Source organism: Myxocyprinus asiaticus, chromosome 25, assembly GCF_019703515.2.
Source record: "Myxocyprinus asiaticus isolate MX2 ecotype Aquarium Trade chromosome 25, UBuf_Myxa_2, whole genome shotgun sequence".
Taxonomy (NCBI): Eukaryota; Metazoa; Chordata; class Actinopteri; order Cypriniformes; family Catostomidae; genus Myxocyprinus; species Myxocyprinus asiaticus.
Genome location: NC_059368.1, coordinates 11300486 through 11327561, shown reverse-complemented (window position 1 = coordinate 11327561; position 27076 = coordinate 11300486). Strand labels below are relative to the sequence as shown.

Genomic DNA, 27076 nt, shown 5'->3' with positions numbered 1-27076 from the left:
TGGCCAGGGGTGCCTCTCTAACAGACATTTGCAGAGCAGCAGGCTGGGCAACACCCAACACCTTTGCAAGGTTCTACAACCTCCAGGTGGAACCGGTTTCGTCCCAGGTAGTGGCACGCAATACAAGTGAATAAGCCTGGGATAGCCGGCCGGGTGTATCGCTTGTACATAGCGCCTTCCACCTCCTTTTGAGCTGAAGACGTGCGCCATTAATTCCCAGTAGTGTTCACAAACTTTGTTCCCTGGTTGACTCCTCCGAGCCCTGTGGCAGTCGAGTTGTCAGAGAGACCCGCTGCCGGCCCAGTACACGTGCTAACTAAGAGTCCTGTTCTGGGGTAGGTGCTCCGCATGTGGCGGTTCCCTGTAAGGCTAACCCCATGTGATATATGTCTTCCACTAATTCATTTCCCTGTTGGCAAACTGCGTCTTCCTTGGGCAGAGCCCCTCTGCCCCAGTCTCCATGTTTATAGTAACTCCTCCCCCATTGGGTAGGATCTACCTTGAAGACTCTCCACATGGTCGGAAAGACCATGTGACATATTTTTCCACTTAAATAACCCCCCCTCACTTTGGGTGAGGTGTGGTCTCCTCGGTGTCTTCCCCTTGGGAGGGACACCCCCGACTAGACCTGGCGGCCCAGTCGGATAATCCCCCTTCTTTTTTAGGGAGTGGAAAAAAAGAAGGGGAAAAGAGGCCACGACTGGGTAAGCCTTTCTCTTTTTTTTATGTAGTCGACTTGTCCCCAAAGGGCCTTTCGACACTCATAACTATGTTGGGGGAGGTTACGTGTCGACCTGGTGTGCTGGCTATGAGGCACACAGTAGTCTGCCCACCACACACCGCCAGTTCATGTAACACAGTTCAGCCAGTTGTGGTGTTTCGTATAGGGACCCCGACTACATCGACACAACGTCGAGTGAGTGACAGATAGGGAACATCATGGTTACTTGTGTAACCTCCATTCCCCGATGGAGGGAACGAGACGTTGTGTCCCTCCTGCCACAGCGCTGAACTACCCGCTGAAATGGCCGGACCTTATATCGGCTCCTCAGCATAAAACCTGAATGAGTGGTTGCATACCAGCTCCTTTTATACCCGTATGTCTGGGGGAGTGGCATGCAAATACCACTCACCAATTTTCATTGGCCTTTTATCAAAGACCAGAGGTGTCTCGGGCTCCCAAGAGTGACCCCTAGTGTCACTACATCAACACAACATCTTGTTCCCTCCATCAGGGAACGGAGGTTACACAAGTAACCATGACGTTCTCATGAATCAAAACCTTCAAGATTTCGTTTCATCATTTTATCACTCCACAGATATAAAGCGTGCGTCTCCTCCTCTGTGTCATTGCGTGTCATTTACACAGCACGTGTGAAGCTACAATGACTAGAAACATTTGCCATTACATGATCATTTATAGTGAAGCCAGAGCTCCTTGCGTTCACTGTCAAAGTTTATAGTGCATGCATCAGAGCACAATGCTTCATACGCTTTTCCGGACAGGAGCTGCTCTGGTTGGCATCCATGGTGCAGCTCAGTGACACTCAGAGTTCAACTGAATGACACACTAACATGCCAGTGATGACATTTCGCCTATATATTTGCTTATAATTACCTTATTTGGGCATTAAAATGTGATTTGAAATTTGAAGTGTACTATAATCGCTGTTATCTCAAATCACCACGGTTAGATCAAATAACCATGAACAAACTATTATTTAATTTAATTATTTAATTATCACGGCAGGCCTAGCAATACATATGCTATACATATGTATTTTCTCAGGCACTTTTTGAGTCTAAACAGATGCTCAACTTTCAGTTTTACTAATTTCAGTAGTACACCCAATTGACAGTAGCCTAATCATACTGTTCAGTTGTTACACTTGGTATAGTTTAGTTCTGCATTGTTTCTTTGTCCAATTGCAATATCAAATGTAATCACTGAAACATCAGCACCACCTTGAATAAGAAATTGCATTATATGTAATGTTTACACTCATATGGAATACTGATAATTCACCATTATCATTAGAAAATCAATGTGATATAGTAGTCATTTGTATAAATATAGTACTCATTTGTCTCGTAATAAATTAAGAAATATATATCCTGTGATAGTAAACTTTACATAAATATATAGATATGAAACAATAATAAAAATTTGATTTATGGAAGCATAAAAAAAAAACACTATTACAAATCTCTTTTAATAATATAGCATGGCCTTGAATGCCTTATTGTTTTATAAAACTATTTAATTTTATTAGCCCTTTAATGCATACCCTGGGTCTTTAGTAAGGCAAAATAGCAAAAAATAAAAATAAAAAATAATCAATTTTATATATATTATATATATATATATCAAAATTTTGCACACCCTGGCAGAAATTGTGAAATTTGGCATTGATTTTGAAAATATGACTGATCATGCAAAAAAAACTGTCTTTTAAGGATAGTGATCATATGAAGCCATTTATTATCACATAGTTGTTTTGCTCCTTTTTAAATCATAAAGATAACAGAAATCACCCAAATGGCCCTGATCAAAAGTTTACATACCCTTGAATGTTTGGCCTTGTTACAGACACACAAGGTGACACACACAGGTTTAAATGGCAATTAAAGGTTAATTTCCCACACCTGTGGCTTTTAAAATTGCAATTAGTGTCTGTGTATAAATAGTCAATGAGTTTGTTAGCTCTCACGTGGATGCACTGAGCAGGCTAGATACTGAGCCATGGGGAGCAGAAAAGAACTGTCAAAAGACCTGCGTAACAAGGTAATGGAACTTTATAAAGATGGAAAAGGATATAAAAAGATATCCAAAGCCTTGAAAATGCCAGTCAGTACTGTTCAGTCACTTATTAAGAAGTGGAAAATTCGGGGATCTCTTGATACCAAGCCAAGGTCAGGTAGACCAAGAAAGATTTTGCCACAACTGCCAGAAGAATTGTTTGGGATACAAAGAAAAATCCACAGGTAACATCAGGAGAAATACAGGCTGCTCTGGAAAAAGATGGTGTGGTAGTTTCAAGGAGCAGTGTGTGTCGCACTCCTCCCTCCTTTGCCTCATCCTGGGGAACCCCTGGCATGACGTACATCCCCTTCCCACCCCCCCACCCCCGGCTGCCCTTCTGGCCCCGGCTCTCTAGGGCTGGGGAGGGGACGAGGGGAGGGAAAGGGCAAAGCAGAGCGAGAGAGAGAGAGGAGAGAGAGGAATAACCTGGTTCACCGGCGCTGAGATACGCTGTTGCCTGGCCCTCAGCCATTCTCTAAACTCTGGCGGACAACAGCCGCTCCTCTCTAGGCAGACCGGAGCAAGTCCTCCGACCCCTGGTGGATGGAATGCCCCTCCGCATTTTGGCGGCCTGTAGGGAGCCCCTCCGCCCCTGGCAGCAGCCCCACCGCTCCAGGTGGCTGGCAGCGAGCCCCTCCTCCCCTCATGGGAACCGGCTGAACCGTCAAAATAATGTTTAATGAAAAACAAAAAGACACAAAACATAAACGCACACACTACAGCTGCGTGTGGCTCTCTGTCTCTTGAACTGCCACATTCCGATGCACTTATCCCTCTCCTCGGCTGATTAGCCTGATTGTGGGCCGGACATGCGTAGTCACGGCCCAGCCCCGCCCTCCTCCTCGTCACAATATATATATTCTCTAACTGCATAGGATAACATTAAACAAGGTGGAGCATGTGTTGATAAGCTGACAAAGTGTTTGCACACTTACAATGTTTGTGTATGCATTTGTACGCCTATTGCAAGGGACTATTTGCAGTGAATCTCTCCCTGTACACTTCAACTTCCTTATTTGCTTCCATTATGCTGGCTGTGTCTCAAATGCTTTTACATCTGCTTAATGTTGTTTGGCTCTAGGCCACAGGTAGCAGCTGTTAATTGTGGTGTGGCCAAATTTGCTGTGCGTCAAACATTTTTAAGAGTGTGCTTTGTCTGCACTGGTTATAGTTAAAGACTTGTGTATCCCATTACAACTTGTAAAAATAGCAGGTGAACTGAAAATGTTACGGGACAGTGGTCACATTGTTCACCTTTGAGAGTCTTTACAGGGCCAGACTCATGATGTATGTTGAGTAAGTTAGGATGATCGGTTTTCCAATGTTCAGCGTATGTATAATTTTGATATTAAGCATTATATTTTAGAAGTCTTTTGAATGGAAGGGGTTAAAATGCTCCTTTCTAAATTCCAATCCATCATATGCAAGTATTATAGACCAGCAGTTCTCAACCCACATAACATAAGTAAGCTATACACTTGAGTATAGCTAATTTTATATATATATATATATATATAAAGGTAGGTATAAAGCTCGCATTTAAATGAGGGCTCTATATGTTTGTTTATACAGTATATACTGTACATAGCTTAAATGTATAGCTCACATTTTAGGTGAACACCCAAAAGGGACTAAGCTTTCAACTATAAAGGGCATTCATGCAGTACATGTACATTTTTACAACAGCTAGACAGAGTGCAACGGAATTGAGATAATGCAGTGGAATATTCCGGGTTCAATACAAGTTAAGCTCAATTGACAGCATTTCTTGCTTAATGTTGATTACTACAAAAATTTATTTCGACTTGTCCCTCATTTTCTTAAAAAAAAAAAAAAAAAAAAAGCAAAAACTCTGGGTTACAGTAAGGCACTTACAATGGAAGTGAATGGGGCGATACATAAATGTGAAAATACTCATTGTTTCAAAAGTATAGTCACAAAACGTAAACAATATGCATGTTAATATTATTTTAGTGTGATAAAATTGCTTACTAACCTTTTGTGTATAAAGTTATTTCCAATTTTACTACTTCATTGCCATGACGACAGAACGCGGTTAACACTAAAACCCTAAAACGACCGCAAAAATGACAATTTGAACAACTTTACAGCTCAAATAATACACAAGGTTTAACAAAAGAAATAATGTAAGTGCTTTTATAAAGTTATAAGTTTCACATTTTGTTGTTCCACAGTTTCACACAGTGGTTTTAGGTTCAGGATGTACATTTTGGTGAAATGTTGTGTATGTACAAGTATGCATTTTTGTATTGAGGACCATCAGCAACCTCAGTAGCTTAGAGCTAGAGGCTCTATTATCAATATCAGGGGGCAGTTTCCTGCACCCTCCCTGGACCAGCTTTCATCGATACTCAGCTTGCTTTAATCATGGGTGTCAGAGAACAAGACCTGCTGATAATGACATGAAAGACAATAAGCAGTGACTCTTTCACCCAAACCAAGGGGCCCTATCAAGAATACCCCTTATGAGGGGCCACTCAGGGGCTATTATGAAACTTTTAACATGTACTCACATTCCAACTCAACTATGTAGCAAATTAACAAGAATTTCCCAAAGTGCTTTACAATTATGAGGCTTAAAACATATTAAAATTTACACAGGCATATCCGCAAGCATACCAGAGTTACAAAAAGGGTTTGTAACCTTATTAACTCCACCAACATAAGACACAAGATACACATAATGCAAGCACGTCAGAACATGTCCTCAACAGAATTTCTCACACTCAAACGCCAATGCAAAAAATTTAATTAAAATTAAAATCATACATCAGCTAAAAAGGAGGCTCCACTTTGACCCCTCTGAGTAGAAACAGACATTTGGGTCAGTGGTGAGTTCTTCAAAATATATTCAGTCGTGCACATGTGTAACGTTGGGGTGAGCAGAGAGGTTTCAGTTGACAGCAAATGTGATTCTATGTGGTCTGAACTGGTTTTACATGGAGCAGAGGAAACAGATGTGGGGGTTTTTTCTCCGCAAAGACCAAGAGACAGATTGGGTTTGCACAGAATAAACCCAAAGTCTTTAAAAAACTGGTGCACAGAAGAAAAAAACAACAACTGTGTACAATGATATTGATTCTCCAAAGGGAAAATAATTTTTCCCTGTTTGAAGTGCTTTCTGTTCAGCTATTTCCTTTGGTTTTGCGCAAGTGCTGGGGGATTACTTTGAAAAGATCAATAATTGCAGATCCATTTTTCTGGACGCTAAAATTTCACTGCAGTTTGAGGCATGGCGGTGTACGATGTCATACTCGCGCACATGATTGAGTTGCCATGTTGAGCCTGGAAAAGTTACTAGGTGAGATTCCACCATCCAAGCCCCATCTTTAAAACGAGTGCATAGCTGGCTCGCTAGCTCATCCCTAACAACTAGGAAAATATTTACCCATCTCAACCCAGTGAACGATAGCTGTTTCATAGTTTGCTTTCTTGCCCATTGTTGACAAAGTTGGCGAGAAATTTTTACGTTGGTGGGGCTGGAAAACGATTCTCTCTCTAGTTCAGAATTGTTGGAGTGTTTTAGACATTAGAGCACTCAATAACCCCTGTTTTAATTTGTGCACAGAAACATCTGTGTTCACAGTTTTTGGTGTAGCAGGCTGCCATTGAGGTGCGATAAACGGTGCATAATGAGTTTGTGAAATCTCGACACATGCCTTGCACAAGAATGTAGCCACGAATATTGTGCCGGAGTCTCCTGACCCCATCTTGCACAAAATATGAGGGCACACTCTTGTCTTTGCGAACGGAGGCCAGTAATTCTGTCTCGCTATCCGTTCTGTTATCACGAAGCAAGTGTTTGACACTTGAGCAGCATCGATCTCAAGTACATGTGGCCCTTTTGCTGGAACAGGAGGATACTGAGTCTTAATCCCTCAGGAGTGTTTGACAAGGCCTGTCCTGTTTATAGTTCAGGGTCTTCTGAGTGAGTTGTGCTGTTTGGTTGGAGGGCATTTTCCATAGACAGTCCAGGCATGCTGGCCAAAACCACAAGTCTCCAAGAGCTTCTCTGACTGGTGGTCAGAGAAACAGATCTGCCATGTTAAATTAAGACAGGGCCCCACAAAAACACACTAAAATAAAACACGTCTGGGTCATATTCAAGCTCACCAAGGTGTTAAAAAATGCACTGTCAGGCCAGCTCTTCTGCCACCCATCCAGCTGCGAGGGGACATAAACAGGCTCTCCTTATGGTAGAGATTGTTTGTGGTGCAGCCCAGGGGAGGTATTTAGTAGGGGCTTCATGGCTGCCAAGGGGAGAAGGGCTAAGAGGTCATGTGAGCCCCTGTTGACTGGTAGCTGCTGGGACTATGTCACAACCGGCCCGGGAGGCTAGGCAGGGTAACCCAACACCCGACCTTGGGAGCACTCTCTCTGTCACCTTATACCCACAGTGAGCCTTCTATCAGGTGTCCCGGTGCAGAGTTAGCACGTATATCTCCTGTTCATATTCCAAAGGGCGCTGTCGCTTCGACAGGTCAAGGCAAGCGGGACTCTGATGAGGAGACAGTGCAAGCTAAATCATGGGCCCTGAACCAATTGGCTCATCAGTGACAAGAGATGTAAATACTGTATATACACAATGCCTAACAAGTTGAGGTATTGCATGTATTTATATGACATCCCAATAATCATAGTTGCCTTGTGCTTTCCAAGAGAAAAGCTCTGCTCTCTTAGCTTAAATAATTATCACTTGCTATCGATTTTCCAAGAAGAGCACCTTTGTATTCAGCTCTTTGTTTAAGAAAATCTTTTTGGGGGCCTGGGTAGCTCAGCGAGTAAAGACGCTAACTAACACCCCTGGAGTTTGCGATTTCGAAACCCAGGGCGTGCTGAGTGACTCCAGCCAGGTCTCCTAAGCAACCAAATTGGCCCAGTTGTTAGGGAGGATAGAGTCACATGGGGTAACCTCCTCGTGGTAGCTATAATGTGGTTCGCTCTCGGTGGGGCACGTGGTGAGTTGTGTGTTGATGCTGTGGTTGATGGCATGAAGCCTCCACATGCACTATGTCTCTGTGGTAACGCGCTCAACAAGCCACATGATAAGATGTGCAGATTGAAGTTCTCAGACGCGGAGGCAACTGAGATTCGTCCTCCGCCACCCAGATTGAGGCGAGTCACTACACCACCATGAGGACTTAGAGCGCATTGGGAATTGGGCATTCCAAATTGGCAATTGTAAAGAAACTGTCTTTTTAAACATATTTTTCACCTGTGTGTTTTTAATTCCTATGGTTGGCCTTTTCAGTTTTTCAGTAATGATAGCAACTGTAATGACATGTCATTCATTATGACAAACTACAGTGGCCACAAAAAGTATTTGGACAATTTGGGACTTTTAAACCTGTACTACGGAACTTTGTGCTCTCTAGCAATATCTGTGGTTGAAACATGCAGAAGAACACTTCACGTGAGTTGTGTATCAGCACTGATCTTCTGTGCAGATTAATCTCATGGTTTGAGGACTCTGCAATTTTCACATGCAGAGCCAGAGTAATGCCATGTTGATATTATGCTATTCGATTACACATTTATAACTGAAATATTACTTGCTTGAGGAAGATAAACAACTCTCTTATTTACATATTTTGAATGAATGAATGATTTTTACACTTATATAATGCGTTTCTGACATTGCAGACAAGGCACTTTTACATAGAGAACAAACCACCAGTTACCAGTATATTTTAATATGATTATTCAAGTGTTTTATTTACTATTAATGTTTGTATTGTACTGCTCTTATCAATTTAAGAGGTGAAACTCATGAGCAGATAAGAGTTCAGTGGAAGACTTTATTATTTTCATATTATATTGTACAGCCCGTTGATAATGCATGTAAACCATAATACTACAATAGTAAGTTTTTGCACTGCATAATAGACACCGTAAACTAAAAACATAAAATGAGGATTCAATAATGATGGGGATTAAATATAATTTATTAAACATGAATATAATATGTAGTAATATGCAGTAGAACCATTACAAAAATATGTTTTCTTAATCATTTCAATGTCAGATGTGAAGAAATTAGTGAACATGTTACAGGAACTTCACTGGAAAAGAAACAAAACGTATAAATACATTGCGATCGGTCAACACATGTGAAATGTTGGATTCATTAAAGCATGACAACAAATATAAGCTTCAACAACCCTACTAGACAACATATCCAAGCTTTATCAAAAGTAAACAACTTCGCCAAACAGTTAACAGATAAACCTCCATCCAGTCTGCTGCAATGCTGTCCTGAACTGTGTGACAGTGAACAGCCAGCCAGAACATGCAACAGCCGGTACTTCTATCCTGTGTTTATAGGCATGACGTAAAGACGCAAGAATGAATTACATAAGCCTGTGATTTCGCGCCAAATCAGGTCAGAAAGTTCAAAATACTTTTGTCTTTATTGTTGAATAATGCTACTTGGTTTATATTTTGTTATACAATGCAAAGACATTTTTAAAGGGATAGTTCACCTCCCTGCTTTGTTAATCTAAACCTTATGACTTTCGGTCACCATTCACTTTCATTGCATCTTTTTTCCCCATACCATGAAAGTGAATGGTGACTGAGGCTAACATTCTGCCTAAAATCTCCCACTGTGTTTCCATACTTGTTTGCAATGAATGAGGGTATCAAGGGTCACCGTATATCCATGATTCAAGGTTAGAGTGGCAGAAATCAGACGAAAGCTAATGTGGCAGTAGTAGCAAAGGACTTGACACCTTGACCACTAGGTGTAAGGAGGGAATTCCATCTGGGACACAGCTGTGAAATCCGTACATACTGTACATGGTCTCACTCTGATTGCACTCTGGGAGGATAAAAACAATTGTGTTGCTTAACTCCAGAAACTGGAAGGTTTTGATAAATGTTCTGCCAATGAGCTTATTCCTTTGGAGATCTCCATATTATGAATTAACTTTCAGTGTCAGTGAGCATTATCATTGATCAGAACAGATTAAGTATGATCACCAGGGAGAGGGCTGTTCTTCAAGTTTTTTGCTCTTTACATCCTTATACACAGTTTCTCTCGCTCTTTCTTTTCCAACCCAATTTTTTTCTGCTCTGAGATTGGCCGATTTTGTGTACACAACCACAGTTCATAATTGCATGTGAGGTTGGGTCTAGCTATTTTCATTCCCAATGAAACAGACAGTGTGGAAGCGAAAAGATGGTCATGGGGTCTTGCCAAACACTAATTCCAGATCTCTGCTTTCAGCCTGAGAAAAGTTAATGAAGGAAAGTATTAAAGCTGAAGTATGTAATTTTTTCAATATTAAAATAATTTGTCCTATACCAGCTTAACCCTAAAAAGGGCAAGACCATAAAAAAAACCTCAGAAAATTAATTGTTTGCTATTTTCTGACACATTATGGCCCAAATAACACATTTTCATGTTTTTTCTTAAAAATATTGCATTTATTTTAAATTTTACAGTTTGTATCCTCCAGGATTCGCTGCCCCTTTAGGGTATTGGCTGTGCTTCTTTCCAGGTTTAAACCCATTCAAAAACATTTTTAAAAATTAGTTTAGTGTCTAAGTCTTTTTTAATGGTTACAAAAAAGTACCATGGTATTACAATGTTTCTTGGAAATGGTACCCATGGTACATGTCCAAATAACGTAATATTACCATGGTACATGTCCGTACAACAAAATATTACAATGGTACATGTCTAATCAACATACAGTAATATTAAACAAAATGAACAAACACAAACACATACAGGGCAGCTGCCTGTAGTTCTCTCTCTCTCTCGAACTGCCACCTCCGGTCGCCTTTATTCCTCTCGAGGCATGATTAGCCTGAATAGGGGCCGTTTTATAAAACAAAAAATGTATGAAATTCTTGTTAAACCATCTATAGGTCATGGTTTATTTTCCAATTATTATTATGTTTATATTTACAGTTGTATTATGATCTAATTTGTATTAGTATTTTCCACCTGTTGTCGTAGAGTGATTTGTAAGTCACAGCAAAAGAGTCGGAGTAAAATGTTTGGATTTAGTATGATTTTTTTGACCTCTTCTTTATTTAGTTTATATTTTTGTTTAGTTTGAAGTGTAATTTGAATTTTAAAATATTTATTGTTTAATTTGTGTTTCAAGATCAAATCAAAATTGGTGTGTGCTGTGCATGCTGATACAATCACTGTTAATACTAACCATGATTTGTGTGTCAGTAGTTGAAAATTATATAATATTAACACCTATAATTTAATGGAACATACATCCAAATCCCGACGAGAATCACATTTTCTGTGCTTGTAAAAAGAGTGTGTCACTTTCATAGAAATATTTATATTCTTCTAAGTCATTGCAGTCCATTTACACTTCCGACTTCTTATGAATGTGCTGTCTTTGTTTATATTGCTGGTGCTTGAGGCAGTGGACTATATAGGATGCAAAATGTTCAATAACTGGAGAAGAAACTCAGAATTAAACTGCACTTGACCCAGGCCATAATGCTTTGTGTGCAAGATTTCACCAAACCCACTTGCGTCTAGACTTAGCGCATGCTTGCACGAAAATACCAAAATTTCATGGCCATGCGCATTGACTTTACGCTTCTGACTTACGGCATAGTGCTGCACTTAGCGCTAATGCTCTTAAAATAGGCCCCCTTAATTTTTACCTCAAGGTCACTGGTTTTCTCACGACATGCTACCATGTCACATTTAGATAAAGATTGTGAGTTGATGCCAGAGTTTTTATACAAAGTCACATGATCTCAGTATTTGCAGGAATCCCCTTTTCAATAATTTTCACAGAAATTTGGCCCACTCACTCAGTGCTCCTTTCCCCAACCTCTCAAATGTTTGTTTCCCCCAGGATACGAAAACTTTTTTAGGGTCAATATGCAAGACAAATATAAGTTTAACAGGTTGTACTGTTGGTGCATTCTGATTACCAGTTATGTGCTTTAGCCCACTACGCCACCACCACTCACAAAACTGACACCACACCACCAACTGTCACCTTATTCACAGTGAGATCAGTCTGTATGTTTAGACGTGATTTAGACAACCCATTTACAACCCATTGAATGGTTAGTAGTCTAACGCATACACAATTATCCAGCATATGCCCACCTATCTTTCTAAGGATTTTGCATATTCTCACCTAAAATGATGTATGGCTGCCAGAAATAATGGTAATTCCGCAGCACTGTTGAGTGAAGTGTTTTTTTATTCAAAGTGTATGGAAATTCTCTCCAAACGCACACGGAGATGCAGGAGGCAGGAGCACTTAACTGAAGGCACGAGCAAGATAGACAGTCCGACTCCAAGAAACCAATCAGAACACTAATTTCAGCTGAGATGGGATATTTGCTAACCAATCAAACTTTCAGTTTAAGTAAGGGGTGGGATATTTTGAGCGTGTACAGTGAAATGCTGATGCACCATCAGAACTAGAGTCATCGTAATTTGTGCTATAAATGTATTTAGGTGCTAAACGTAAACATACTGTATTTCTGCATTTAAATACAACTAGATTAAATCATTTCAATTTATATTCCTTTACATAAGTTTATTATGCATTATTTTATGTATGTATTAATTTATCAATAAACAATTTGAAATGTTATTAATAAGTATTAATATAAGTTAATATACAGTAAGTATAATGAATTAATCAAAATTTGTACCCATTTTACTAATTACAAAAAGAACATTTAATCAAGCCTATTAATGTAAATAGATATACATAAAACTACCATATGTTTTCAGGTGTGCAACAGCACATCATGCCAGCAAGAAACTTTCTTACTCTGGCACACATTTTTACTGCCCATAAAGCACTATGATTACAACAGACCATAAAAGTGTTTTGTTTTTATGAAAAAAAATATACACTTTTGAAGAGCAAGGGTAAAACACTGTCCAATATTTTTTGAGTGTCCCTTATGCATTTTTTCAGCTTCTCTGAATATACTGTAGGTGTTTTTGCTTAGGCACAATTCACTTATTGGTATGCAACTGGAAAAACCACACCAATCTATGCACAAGTGCTTACAGCTACAAGTCCCTAAAGATCAGTCTAAAGAGGTTACGAGTCATTTCAGCAGAGTATGAGGGCTTTTGATAGCAGGGAATTAATGATTAGCCCTCAGTGTGATTTGTAAGATGGAATGCACGTGGGTGAGCATGCTACTTTGAGATTACTTCAATGTTGCACGCGTGCAGAGACATATCTCTGTGACAGATCTCTAAAGGCAAACATTCTTTGTTTTTCTGCAGAGGTTTGCATTATAGCAGTTAAACAGTAATCACCATAATGAACAGAATTACTGTCTCTAATCCAAGTGCCAACTTTGACACCCAACAGTAGCTTCTGGGAACATATGAAAAGGTTGTGCCATACTTGCAAACTTGGCACAAAAATATTTTGCAAATATTTGAGGGAAGTGAGTGATTATGAGAAAATCATTACTATGTTTTAGACGATAAAGAACAACACTCTCACAATATCACTGCAGAAATTTATATACTTAATCAGTAATTTTGTCTTGTTACCCAGGAATCTAAACATACTACACACTGCTTCTCAAGTAAATGTATCTTTTATATATATATATATATATATATATATATATATATATATAAATGTTTTTTATTATTATTATTATTTTTTTTTTTTTTTTTTTTTAGAGAAATTGAGCAAAATTTGGTGAAGTTTCTGCTTTAAAAAAAAAAAAAATACCATTGGGATAAGAGTAATAATTTAGTTCCCTATCTGTCACTCACTCGACGTTGTATCAATGTAGTGACACTAGGGGTCACTCTTGGGAGCCCGAGACACCTCTGGTCTTTGATAAAAGGCCAATGAAAATTGGCGAGTGGTATTTGCATGAGCAACCACTCATTCAGATTTTCTCTTCGGAGCCGAACGGTCATGCTCACTGAATTCATTCCCACGACTGTTCATTCACCTCTGCTGGATCAGACTGCGCATTTCATCGGCTTCTCCCTCCTCTGCACTGGTGCACTGCAGAGAATGCCCCTGGGCGCTTCGGCAGAAATAAGAGTATATTTCTCTAAAAGAGTATATTTCTCTAAAAGAGCGGCACACACGGAACGTCTTTTTAAAGACGCGTCTTTTTAAAGATGCCTTTCCTTTGTGTGTTATTCCGCCCTGCACACCATGGCTCTCCTGCAAGTCCGCCAAGGCGCTAAAGGAACTGCACGAGGGTAGTTCCGCCCCGGGATTGATGCAGAAACTGCGCTCGGTGACCGACCTCGCTCTCCGAGCGACGAAGATCATGGCACGGTCTCTCGGGCGGACGATGTCCACATTAGTGGTCAAGGAGCGCCACCTTTGGCTCAACCTGGTCGAGATGGGTGAGGCCGACAGGACATGGTTCCTTGCAGCCCCCATCTCCCAGGCTGGCCTGTTTGGCGACACCGTCGAGGACTTTGCCCAGCAGTTTTCGACGGTGAAGCAGCAGACAGAGGCTATCCGGCATATCCTGCCCCGGCGCGGCTCAAGATCTGCTCGTCGCCAAGGGCGTCCCCCTGCAGCGACTGCACCGGCTCCGCCGCAGCCCAGACTCTCCCTGACCTTGCACACCAGCGGTGGTAGACACGATCATTCAGGCTAGGGCCCCCTCTACAAGGCGCCTGTATGCCTTTAAGTGGCGTCTGTTCGCTAAGTGGTGTTCTTCCCAATGGGAAGACCCTCAGAGATGCGCAGTCGGATCGGTGCTTTCCTTCCTGCAGGAGAGGTTGGAAGGGCGGCTGTCCCCTTCCACCTTGAAGGTGTACGTTGCTGCTATAGCAGCACACCATGACACAGTGGACGGTAAGTCCTTAGGGAAGCACGACCTGATCATCAGGTTCCTGAGAGACGCCAGGAGGCTGAATCCCTCCAGACCGTGCCTCGTTCCCTCATGGGACCTCTCTGTAGTTCTTCAGGGTCTACAGAGAGCCCCCTTTGAGCCTTTACAGTCAGCTGAGCTTAAGGCACTCTCTTTGAAGACTGCCCTCCTGACTGCGCTCACTTCCATCAAGAAGGTAGGAGACCTGCAAGCGTTCTCTGTCAACGAAACATGCCTGAAGTTCAGTCCGGGCTACTCTCACATGATCCTGAGACCCCGACCGGGCTATGTGCCCAAGGTTCCCACGACCCCTTTTAGGGACCAGGTGGTGAACCTGCAAGCGCTGCCCCAGGAGGAAGCAACCCAGCCCTGTCGTTGCTGTGTCCGGTGTGCGCTTTATGTATCTATTTGGATCGCACGTAGAGCTTAGGATCTCTGAGCAGCTCTTTGTCTGCTTTGGTGCACAGCAGAAAGGAAGCTCTGTCTCCAAGCAGAGGATCACCCACTGGCTCATTGACTCCATAGCTATGGCATATCACGCCCAGGACGTGCCGCCCCCGGTAGGGCTTCGAGCCCATTCTACCAGGGGTATAGCAGCCTGGCCAGGGGTGCCTCTCTAACAGACATTTGCAGAGCAGCAGGCTGGACAACACCCAACACCTTTGCAAGGTTCTACAACCTCCAGGTGGAACCGGTTTCATCCCAGGTAGTGGCACACAATACAAGCGGATAAGCCCGGGATAGCCGACCGGGTGTATCACTTGCACATAGCGCCTTTCACTTCCTCTGAGCTGAAGATGTGTTCCATTAATTCCCAGTAGTGTTCACAAACTATGCTCCCTGGTTGACTTCCTCCAAGCCCTGTGGCAGTCGAGTTTTCAGAGAGACTCGCTGCTGGCCCAGTACACATGCTAACTAAGAGCCCTGTTCTGGGGTAGGTGCTCCGCATGTGGCGGTTCCCTGTAAGGTAACCCCATGCGATGTATATCTTCCGCTAATTCATTTCCCTGTTGGCAAACTGCGTCTTCCTTGGGCAGAGCCCCTCTGCCCCAGTCTCCATGTTTGTAGTAACTCCTCTCCCGTTGGGTAGGATCTACCTTGAAGTCTCTCCACATGGTCGGAAAGACCATGTGACGTATTCTTCCACTTAAATATCCCCCCCTCTCTTTGGGCGAGGTGTGGTCTCCGTGGTGTCCTCACCTTGGGAGGGACACCCCCCGACTAGACCTGGTGGCCTGGTCGGATAATCCCCCTTCTATTTTAGGGAGTGGAAAAAAAGAAGGGGAAAAGAGGTTTGCAAAGAGATCTTTTGGGTAGTCGACTTGTCCCCAAAGGGCCGTTCGACACTCATAACTATGTTGGGGGAGGTTACGTGTCGGCCTGGTGCGCTGGCTACGAGGCACACAGTGGTCTGCCCGTCACACACCGCCAGTTCACGTAACACAGTTCAGCCAGTTGCGGCATTTTGTATAGGGACCCCTAGTGTCACTACATCGACACAACGTCGAATGAGTGACAGATAGGGAACATCCTGGTTACTTGTGTAACCTCCGTTCCCCGTTGGAGGGAACGAGATGTGTCCCTCCTGCCACAACGCTGAACTGCCAGCTGAAATGGCATGACCTTGTCTCGGCTCCTCAGCATAAAACCTGAATGAGTGGTTGCATACCAGCTCCTTTTATACCCGTATGTCCGGGGGAGTGGCATGCAAATACCACTCGCCAATTTTCATTGGCTTTTTATCAAATACCAGAGGTGTCTCGGGCTCCCAAGAGTGACTCCTAATGTCACTACATCTACACAATGTCTCGTTCCCTCCATCAGGGTACGGAGGTTACGCAAGTAACCAGGATGTTTTCCTTCTGAAATTAGGTTCTTTTTCTTACCCCACTGGCAAATAGTTCTTATCAAATGTCATTTTCCTTCTCGTTAAATTGTATCTTGTTTTAAGGGTGTTTTGATGTTTGTTTGTTTGTTTTGTTGTTGTTTTTGTTTTATGCAAAATAACTTTTTTTATTTTCAGGAGCATTTTTTGTTTACCTTTTATGAGGGTATATTTTTTTCTAACCATAAAAAAAAACATAAAGCGTGACCCTTATTTATGTCAAATACTTCAACTGAATTAATTAATTGAAATTAATTCTCAACCGGTCAGCCGGTTTTATAGGTAAAATTAATTTACATATGAAAGCAAATCAAAGTAGTTGTAAATAATGCTCAACATATCTAAATACATTAATCTCTCTGTTATGATATATTTAAAATAAATGACTAAATGTTAAATGCTTGCTCTGTACTTTCTTCTGTCACAGTGTATTTGAACATTTAGAGTTTTCAAAGCTAATTGTATTTATTTTTTTCTTCATCAAACACCACTTCATATTAGCTCCAGTGTCACTACAGTACAGAGTTACTAAACCCATAGTAAATTCATAAACATATCTACCTAAATACTAATACTACCTAAAAATATTAATAGGATGCCTAAAATAAATATTATGAAGGGGTTTATTATGCTATAACAACTGGCTGACTTACATACCCTGCTTATTATACAGCTACTAAGCAAATAAACAAATACAGTACATGGAAATATAATATTGATTTGCCTTGAAATTATGTAATTACTGTATGTGAGAAGAAAGAAATCGCTAAAGAGCTGAAATCAACCTCTGGTTTGCGTCAGAGTCATGTTGGTGTTTATTTTGTGATAATGACTGTCTGACTCCTCATTATCCAGCCTATAACAAGACTACTTGCCAAATAAACAAATAAATGGACATGATTTGCATTGAAATTATGTAATTATGTAAGAAGAAATAAATCGCTGCACAGCTGAAATCCACTTCCAGTTTGCCTCTGAGTTCTGTTGGTGTTTATTTTGTGAAAATGACCGTCTGCCTCCTCATATCCAGCCTTTTACAAGACTGCTTGTCAAATAACTAAATAAATATACACAAAAAAATTATTTGAGTTTAAATTATTTTATTAGCTTACTGGTAGAGATCGCACAGTGATCCGAGAAATAGTAAAGATGGCTCAGATACACAGATGAGCGTTCTGATACTTGGATGTGCGGTTGTTACAGAGAAAGATTATACCGCTAGATGGCGTTACTGACCCGTCAGAATTTAGCATTCCAGAGAACCATGTAATAAATATATATAATGTGAAATGACTGAGAAAAAAACAACAGGAATCCACTACAGTGTGCTTTTATTATTATTATTATTATTATTATTGCCCTATATTTTAAATAGCTGTGGCTTTTTTCCTCTTTCACTTGCATTTTTATTTAATTTTTTGCCCAATTCCTGATTAATTTTTGACCCTGGAGAGGACCCAAATTCACAGAGACACTCTTGAACAACACAACAGTATGAGAATCAGAAAATTGGGTCGGTGTGAATCATCATAGCTGATCAACGACACTGTATGACTTTTGATTGACAGTGGCCGCTTTTATCTGAAGTTAAAGTACCTGTTTGGTTAGAAGTAACTTGACTCATAACTCAGTCACAGGATGACACACAGGAGCTTTCACACACACACTGCAGGGCTTCTTTAAAATACCTGCTTTCTCACTGGTTGTACATACGAAAACTTTCCAACCTCACATCTGTTCAGACCTGCCCATCTGATCAGATGTCAACACACAATGGTTCTAAACAACCAGCTTCAGAGTTTCAAATCTAATAAATCTGGTCTGTTTTTTATTTAGCATAGAAATTTGATGCAAAAGTGGGTTAAATAAGAGCTGAAATCTCGATGTGGTGGCATGTAAAACGTGTATCAGAATATCAACATGTCATGTAATTTCGGTAAGGCTTATAAGTTTTCTTTCGGATGACATTTCCAACACACTCATGGGGTCAACTGAGGCAAGAGCAGCAGGGATGAGACACTTTCATTGAGCTTTATGTTAAAACGTTGCCATCTGGTGACTTAAGCTGGAAGTGTGCATGCAATGAAATAAGTCCAATAATGCCTAGTGTTAAGTACGCAATGAAACCCTGTTTAATCCAAGGGATAGTTTAGCCAAAAATTAAAATTATGCCATCAATTACTCACTGTCATGTTTTTCCAAACCCATGACTTTCTTTCTTCTGTGGAACTCAAAAGTCACCATTCACTTTCATTGCATCTTTTTTTCCAAACAATGAAAGTGAACAGTGACTGAGGCTGTAAATAGGCCTAGCCTCTTCTTTTGTGTTTCAGAGAAGAAATTAATACGGATTTGAAACAACATGAAGGTGAGAAAATTATGACATACTGTATTGTAATATATTGTAACATGCATGTCAGAGTTCATCGTAGTTTATATTTTCATGAGCCATCCGCCCAAATACTTTTTCATACACAATGCAGATGGTCGCATTGACATTATATTTCAATATCATAAAAATGAAGCACTTAAATAACCATGATCTAACATTATGTTACTATCTAAAACCTGAACGGTTTGTTTTGGCCTATATAGTGGTGGAAATGGTTGTAATGATGACAGCTCACCCCATATGTTCACTTCTATTATTAAATGGCAGAAGAAGCCTCAGAAACATCATTTGCAGTTCTGCGGATCTAGCCTGGCTGAGCTCACCCAAGCTTGGCACGCCTAGCATGCCTCTATCTTTTCAGCAGCACAAAACCGTGTCAGCCTGTTTGACAAACACCCGGCTTCAATCCACACCCAGCTTCCTTCGCACTTCATTTAATGAGTGTAACCATTCTATTCCTGGTCCTAACGCAGGTGGTCTGAAAAGAGTGAGAAGGCGAGTAAGTTGAGATCATTGTCAGAAAAAATAGACTATTACAAAAGATGGTCAGATGTCCTTTAGGTTCCAGCAAAGAGTTCTGCAGGTCTGAAGGTGAAGTGTGTAATTTCCATACTACTAGTGGCACTAAATGTAATGGAAAAAATAAGTTCCCAAACACTCCCCGCATCTGCCATTGATCGATCAAAACAAATTGTCCAGCTGCAGACTTGCAGCATTGGTTGAGCCAATGTTGCTGTGCCGGGCTGGTCAGGATGCTCAAACAAATACAGCAATGTTTTGCTATTGCCACAGAGCGTTTACACTTACAGGGAATCAGCCTACTGTACAAATGGCTTACTGATAGTTGACTGCATATTAATCTGGGAAATATGAAAGAATTTTAATATAGAAAAAAATTACTTCAACTTTAAGGACTGTAATACTATGCAGCATCACTTAAAAAAGCATTTGTTAAAAGCATTAATTGGCAAACATAGGCTGCTGGCCTTTCTTCATCTTGTGCAGATTATTTTGAGGAGGTCTTTTGAGAAAATCAGATACACAACAGCTGATACAGTAAACAAACAAAAGTCACGCAAGCAGCATGAGAATGCAGGTGGCTGACTTTTAAAGGGGCTTTGAAATGGGAATGTTTAGAATCTGTCTGTGAGGACATTAGACTTAAAAATGAGGTGATAACAAGAGAAGACAGATACCATTAACATGAGATTTACGACCCATCAATCCACAGCGAAACCACAATTAGACAGTTTGCAAACAGAACACTGTGTAGCCTTTGGGGGCATCCAGGAAAACATGTTGGTTATAGCAAGGAATTTGGCTTTGCAAAGCTTTCTTTTTGGCTTTTTAGCCTTCATATTAGAGGATGAATGTATGCAGAATGCAGATTGTTGCAGTATGAATGTACAGTATTTGCATTACATAACTTTAAGTGCACACAAGTACGCTTTTCAAGCAAAACATTCCACAAAAAATACGTTTGTTCTCTTATGTAATAAGATAATGTATATATTATTGAAAGAAAATTAAGAGAAATGTATGTAGGTAATTTCTGCTTGCCAAACATTAGTGGATTATGTCTGTAGATAATGTGATGAACTACACCAGTGGTTACTCTGCTAGGACACTTGTGTGAACTTAAGAGGAACTAAGTTCATCCACTTAAAATCACCAGGAGTCTAGTTAGTTAAATGTAACACAAAACATGGCTCAGAATAGTGAAGTTAGTTTTTAGACAATCTCTAGTATCATTTGCTCACAGTTGCCACTTGGTTTGATATTTTGTTGTCTAATGCAATGACAGTGATACATTTTAAGTGTGACTAAAAGGAATGTTATGGGTTTACAACAAGTTAAGTTGAATTGATAGCATTTATGACATGATGTTTATTATCACCCAAAAAAATTTTTTAACTGTTGGTTTGTTTGTTTTTTTAAAGTAAGGCACTTATAATGGAAGTGAATGGGGCCAGTCCATCAATGTTAAAATACACTGTTTCAAAGGTATAGCCACAAGACGGAAACATTTTATGAGTTAACATGATTTTAATGTTATAAAATTGCTTACTAAACTTATTTGTGTAAAGTTATATATCCACTATTACAACTTTGTTGTCATGATAATGTAATGCTGGTAAAGGTGTAAACACCTTGTGGCTATACTTTTGAAACAGTGTGTATTTGAATTTTTGTGAAATGGCCTCATTCACTTCCATTGTACTGTAAATGCCTTACTGCAACCACAATTTTTGCTGCTTTATATATATATATATATATATATATATATATATATATATATATATATATATATATATATATACATACAAATGAGGTAAGAGTCAAAAAAAGTTTTTTGTGGTAATCAATATTATTACACAAATGCTGTTGATTAAGCTTAAGAGGGATAGTTCACCCAAAAAGGAAATTTCTCTCATCATTTACTCACCCTCATGCAGTTCCAGATGTATGTGACTTTCTTTCTTCTGCAGAACACAGACAAAGATTTTAGAAAAATATCTCAGCTCTGTTGGTTTTTACATGGAAAGGAAACAGGCCCTTTCCCACCAACAGTCCCGGTACTTTCCCCTTAGTAACTTTCTAGATGAGAACTCTTAAGAGGAATGGCACACCGGAGGATATTTTTCCCTCTTGTATTCGCACTCACAAAAGTAACCCCCGTATAGTGATATCATGTACTATCTACCATTTTTCTCGTGATGTTATTTGCATGCATGATTCAATAGCAGCAACAACAACAACAAAATCAAAAATACCGTTGGAGGATGCTGGGATCGGAGCAACACTTTTGTTAATGCTGTTTTATATAAACTTTCGCTGCATCGGAAAACATAGGCAGCTTCCTAATCAGTTAATGGTTTAAACAACAGCGGTTTTGGATGAGTGCAACTCTCTGAACAGTTGAAAAAGCACCTTATTTCATCCTACCTTCATGCATCCTAATACAGCCCCTGAAGGCAGCATTTTTCAGTTTTCAGATGCAGCCTGTGTCTTCAGGTTACAGTTTAAACAGGGCACGTGAGCCGTGTGTGCGGTGCTCCGTGCTGCAACCGGAGTAAGAGATGAGGCGAGGTGGCGAAAGCTCTCTTTAACCACGCAGCACATACTGAACTCCGAGGACATGTTGAAAATGCACTATAAACCTATTTATCAGCACAATCTTTTACAATACAGGCTTTTATGACTCAACATAAATGACTGCACTGAAATACTCACTCATTGACTTAAAAAAGTTTTGATGCAAGCTAACCATGCAGTAACAGGCAGGGGTGGACTGGGAAGAGAAATTGGCCCTGGATTTTACATAGAAACCGGTTTTTGGTTGTTGTGGGTTCGCTATCTTTTTCTGCACATCACGGCCCCCTTCGGCATATCGCGGCGCTGTTTTGTGGTCCTCTTCAGCCAGTTGCGGTGCAGCCCGTTTAAGCTTATCGCCACCCGTTCGGCCCCCTTTCATGGCAGACCCACTGGGAAAAGTCCTGGTTCTCCCTATGGCCAGTCCGCCCCTGGTAACAGGCACGCAATACTTCCCTCATGTAAACTAGATTTAATGACGGTTTAGTGTATAATAAAGTTTAATTATCCACATTCAATAAACATCTGATTATTAATGTACGACATCCCTGGAACATTCGATGCAGTAATCCAGAATTCATTTCTGTATAGACTCACAGACAATCAGTACAGATCCAATGAAAGCTCGAAGCGTCTCCCGAGGAAGTCACACACATATGTAAAACGGATGATTCTCTGTGGGTACTTTGATTGTTATATGTTTTCTGTTAAGGGAATTGAAAGTGCAATCCTCTAAGTAGTAGTTTGTTTACTAATGGCGGCTGTGGACTCCTCTCCTTTCTCAATGCTTTGTGCGTCATAGGTTTTTGACCAATCACATGCTGCAGCACCTCCTACGGTCTGCCACAGTCCCTAAATGCCCCAGAAGTATCTACCCCAGAGTAGGAGCTAAAAATGTCTCCTAAAACGGCTTAAAGGAACTATAGTTCCTCAGGTGCGAAAGCGACAAAAAGTACAATTCCTGGAGAAAAGTAGGGTACAACGGGGCTAAAAGCACACCTTAAGGAAAATTAGCATTTTTTTCTGGTCACAAAGTGTCTCAAGAATCGAGAAGTACATTTATTTTCATTGAATATTCATGGAGTAACATAATTTGTGTTAAAAGAAATAACAGCATAAGGTTGTTTTGAATACAATTAATTTATTTTTTTAAAAGGTGGCGAGGGAGCCTTTTACCCCACACCTGGGGTAAAAGGCTCCCTCACTTGGGGTAAAAGGCCCACAGGGGGGTTATACTGATATATTGTAGATACTGGGACAATAGTTTTTGGGCACAATTTGTCAACTTAGGCAAATACTTTTGAGACAGCAAGATGCTTTTTTGAGTAACAAATTAAGATAATGCTTATTTAAAATAACTACTTCAGAAAAGGGTGCACCATTTCTTGTTCATTTCAATCACATTTGACATTTCTTTACATCTCAAGTATTCTGCAAACAAATTAATCTTTTTTGTAATTGGATCAGTCAATGTGAGCCCACTTTAAACATTTTTCATAACAAATCTATTCCCCCCACTTAAGAAAAACAGTGTGATTAATAGGGGCCTTTAGCCCCTGCAACAGGAGGGCTTTTTACCCCAAATGCTGTCCTTTTACTTATTGGACAGTTATTAAAATGTTTTTGATATAATCACTTTGAACAAAATAGGAAATTACAAATAAGTATTTTGTCTAAAAATAAATGAGATGATATCCAGGATATTCATTAGCTACATAATTTTACAACATTTTAAAAAATATTAGATAAAATTGCCTCAAAATCAACCTTTAGACATTACACGCAATGATCTCATGGAAGAGGAAAATGGTAATTTTTGTTGCTATTTAGTGTTTTGGGAGAACATAAAATTAAAGGAGCTTTTTACCCCGCAGAGCCTTTAGCCCCATTGTACCCTACCTAAAACGGGCTTTAGTACCGCCATTGGTAAAGGGCCTAATGGTGGTCAGAACACTGAAGCTCCAAAAAGCACATAAAGGCAACATAAAAGTGGACTCCAGTGGATAGATCCGTGTCTTCTGAAGTGATATTATAGCTGTTGTTGAGAAACAGATCAATATTTAAGTCCTTTTTTTATTTATTTATTTTACTATAAATCTACTTTCTAACAGCCTTACTATGCACGTTCAATCTTTGTGCATATCGCCACCTACTGGGCTGTTGTTGAAATGATTCATTTATTCTTTCTTTTGCTTTATCCCTCCCTTTCTTCTTTCTCCTCCCTGCCCAGTAGGTACACTGTAAAAAAAAATCCAGTTGTTTTTACAAAAAACAACTGTCAGCTCTGGTTGACGGAATAATGATGTAAAAAAATACAGTAAAAATGTAAACAACTTTACAGAACAACCTGTTTTTATGGTATATTTTATGGTGCAGTACCATCGTTTGTATTATTAAATGATAAACTTAATATATTAACCCTCTGAAACTGTAAAAATCTGCTTTTCACTTTATAATGTATTGTTAATCACCATAGAAATTACAGAAGGGCACATGATGACATGAAGTTCATCAATAGTGGCCCTTCCAGAAGCAATGACCAATAAACATGTAGAGACAGTTCTCAGTGTCACTCACACAAACACTTAACACCATCAGGGTAACACATGTGAAATTAAAATTATGCAATAACCATTAACTAAACTACATCAGATATAACACAGAACACCCCAATGTACACAACTAATATTAAAAATAAGAAGAAACATAACTATTCCCATAAAATATAATGAAATGTAGCGGGTCACGCAGGGAATTCTGGGAACGCCGATTACTGTTTTTTACCCTAATTTTAACGATAATTTACCATAAAAAGTACATGTACTCGCTTGTTAAACATAATGTACATTTTTATCGTTAATTATATGGGAAAATTATTTAACATTTTACCGTAAAACTATAGTATTGTCTTTTTAAATATATATAAAAAAAATATATATATATATATTTTACGGTAACTACTCATTAACCAATTTAAGTTTTTTTACTGTAGCATTTTTACAGTCTTTTACCGTTAAAATTACGGACATTTTTTACAGTGTGGTGATATGCAAGAAAAATGCGAATCGCTAAAAAACAGAAGAAAAAGAACTCGGCCTTCTCTGCTTTTTATTCCATAATGTGATTTCTGAAACTAACTTCACTCAGTTTCTTTCCTTTTCAGCACACAACGGTTCTTCCTTTCATCATAATTGAGATGAGAACAACACACCATCAATATCCCAGCAGGTCCTGCGGACTCTTGGCGGTGTGCACATTTGCTGTGGGATATGTCGTATGGTAAATGTCTCCCTCCAGCACAATCATGCTAAGTATCACACTGGGTTAATTTTCAAATGAATCCCTGTAGGTACCATGATCAGAGGAAATTGACTATGCATTGTTCTAGCACATTTTCAATAAAAAAAAAATTTTAAACTTCCATCTGGTAACCTGATCTTCCTGACCTCCAAATCATTCCCTCATGTCTTTCTAGACGATAATTTATTTGCTAAAATATTGCAGACAAAAGCTAACCTGAGGTATCTCCGGACACCTTTGGAAAATATTCAGCAAAGGATTTATGTAGTCTTGCGTATAACACAGCACGGAGGAGTCTGTCAAAATCACCTTATTTATCAGATTATCAGCACACACCTCTCTGTCTTATTTCCCTTCCTAAATTAAGCTGATTACAAGGAAATCAGTGATTTATTTACAAGGAAAAAGACTTGCCTCTGCAGCTGTTAAATCCACAGGCAGCTTTACATGAAGATTACCATCTAGAGATGGCAAGAGAGAGGGAGAGTGATCCCTCATTCCCAAAGCACTTTACATATCCAAATGTAGACAAATTAGATCCGTAGGCAAAAAAGAGAGAAAAGCTTTGGAATCATTTGTTTGCAGATGCCAACTGGTTTGATATTTTATCTAAACCAATAACATTTTAAGTGTGACTTAAGTATTCAAATGTGTCAATATACTTTGAGGTCACTGTAAATAGATGTCACTTCTTTAGTATTCATCAGATGCTAAAGCTAAAGTTATAAGTCCAGGAGTAGATAAACAGACACACTGACAGGCTGTAGATTATGACCATGTGACTGTGCTTTGGCACAAAGAATTTAAGCAGCACCACATCGTAACAAAAAGAGCAGTGTCTAGGGTTCAGAGACATGAATGGTAGACACATTGATAGTCTGGTGATTTTTCCTGCAGTTTTTTAAATGGTGTATTTATCAGACAGAAGACAGAACATTAGACAGATCATGGGTGCAAAGGTAAGAGATTTTCTCTCTCTCTTGCTCTCATAAGATGTGCTGGGTGCACAGCATGACAGGGGTGTGGGTATATCCTTTGCTGGAGCACATTGGGCCGATAGCCAGAGTTCTCTTCTTCATCTGCCTCACGATACTGATCAACGTCTACTACGTCTTGGGAGAGATCCTAAACAACTACATTTGGGATTCCTCAAAGAGTGAGTTAAAGGATTTGCTCACTGAAAAATTTAAACTGTGTCATCATTTACAAACTCTAATATCAGATGTTTTGACATTTTTATAAAAAGGCGAAAAACTTCGAGAATATTCATTACCCAAAATTTCATATTTGTGGGAAAAAAAACTTTTTTAAATTAAGTAATTATTACTTTGGGTACACTCATGTTTATTCAGTGTTCAAGGAAATAGAGGCTATTTTAATACCTTTTACTTGATGGTTACCCCCCTTGGCATGTAATGAAAGTAATAGTTCACCCAAAAATAAAAATTCTGTCATCATTTACTCACACTCATGCCATCCCAGATGTTTTCTGCAGAACACAAATGAGGATTTTTAGAAGTATATCTCAGATCTGTAGATCTATACAATGCAAGTAAATGGTGGCCAGTACTTTGAAGCTCCAAAAAGAATATAAATGCAGTCTAAAAGTAATCCATATGACTCCAGTGGTTAAATACATGTCTTCAGAAGCAATATGATAGGTGTGGTGAGAAACAGATCAATATTTAAGTCCTTTTTTACTATAAAATTCACCTCCCTGCCTAGTAGGTGGTGATATGCACGAAGAATGTGAATC

General features: G+C 39.7%; 1 pseudogene; it reads left to right on the top strand.

Annotated features, from left to right (window-relative positions):
• LOC127416373 (androgen-induced gene 1 protein-like) overlaps window positions 1-27076 on the top strand; it is a 57417-nt pseudogene that overhangs the window by 27211 nt on the left and 3130 nt on the right.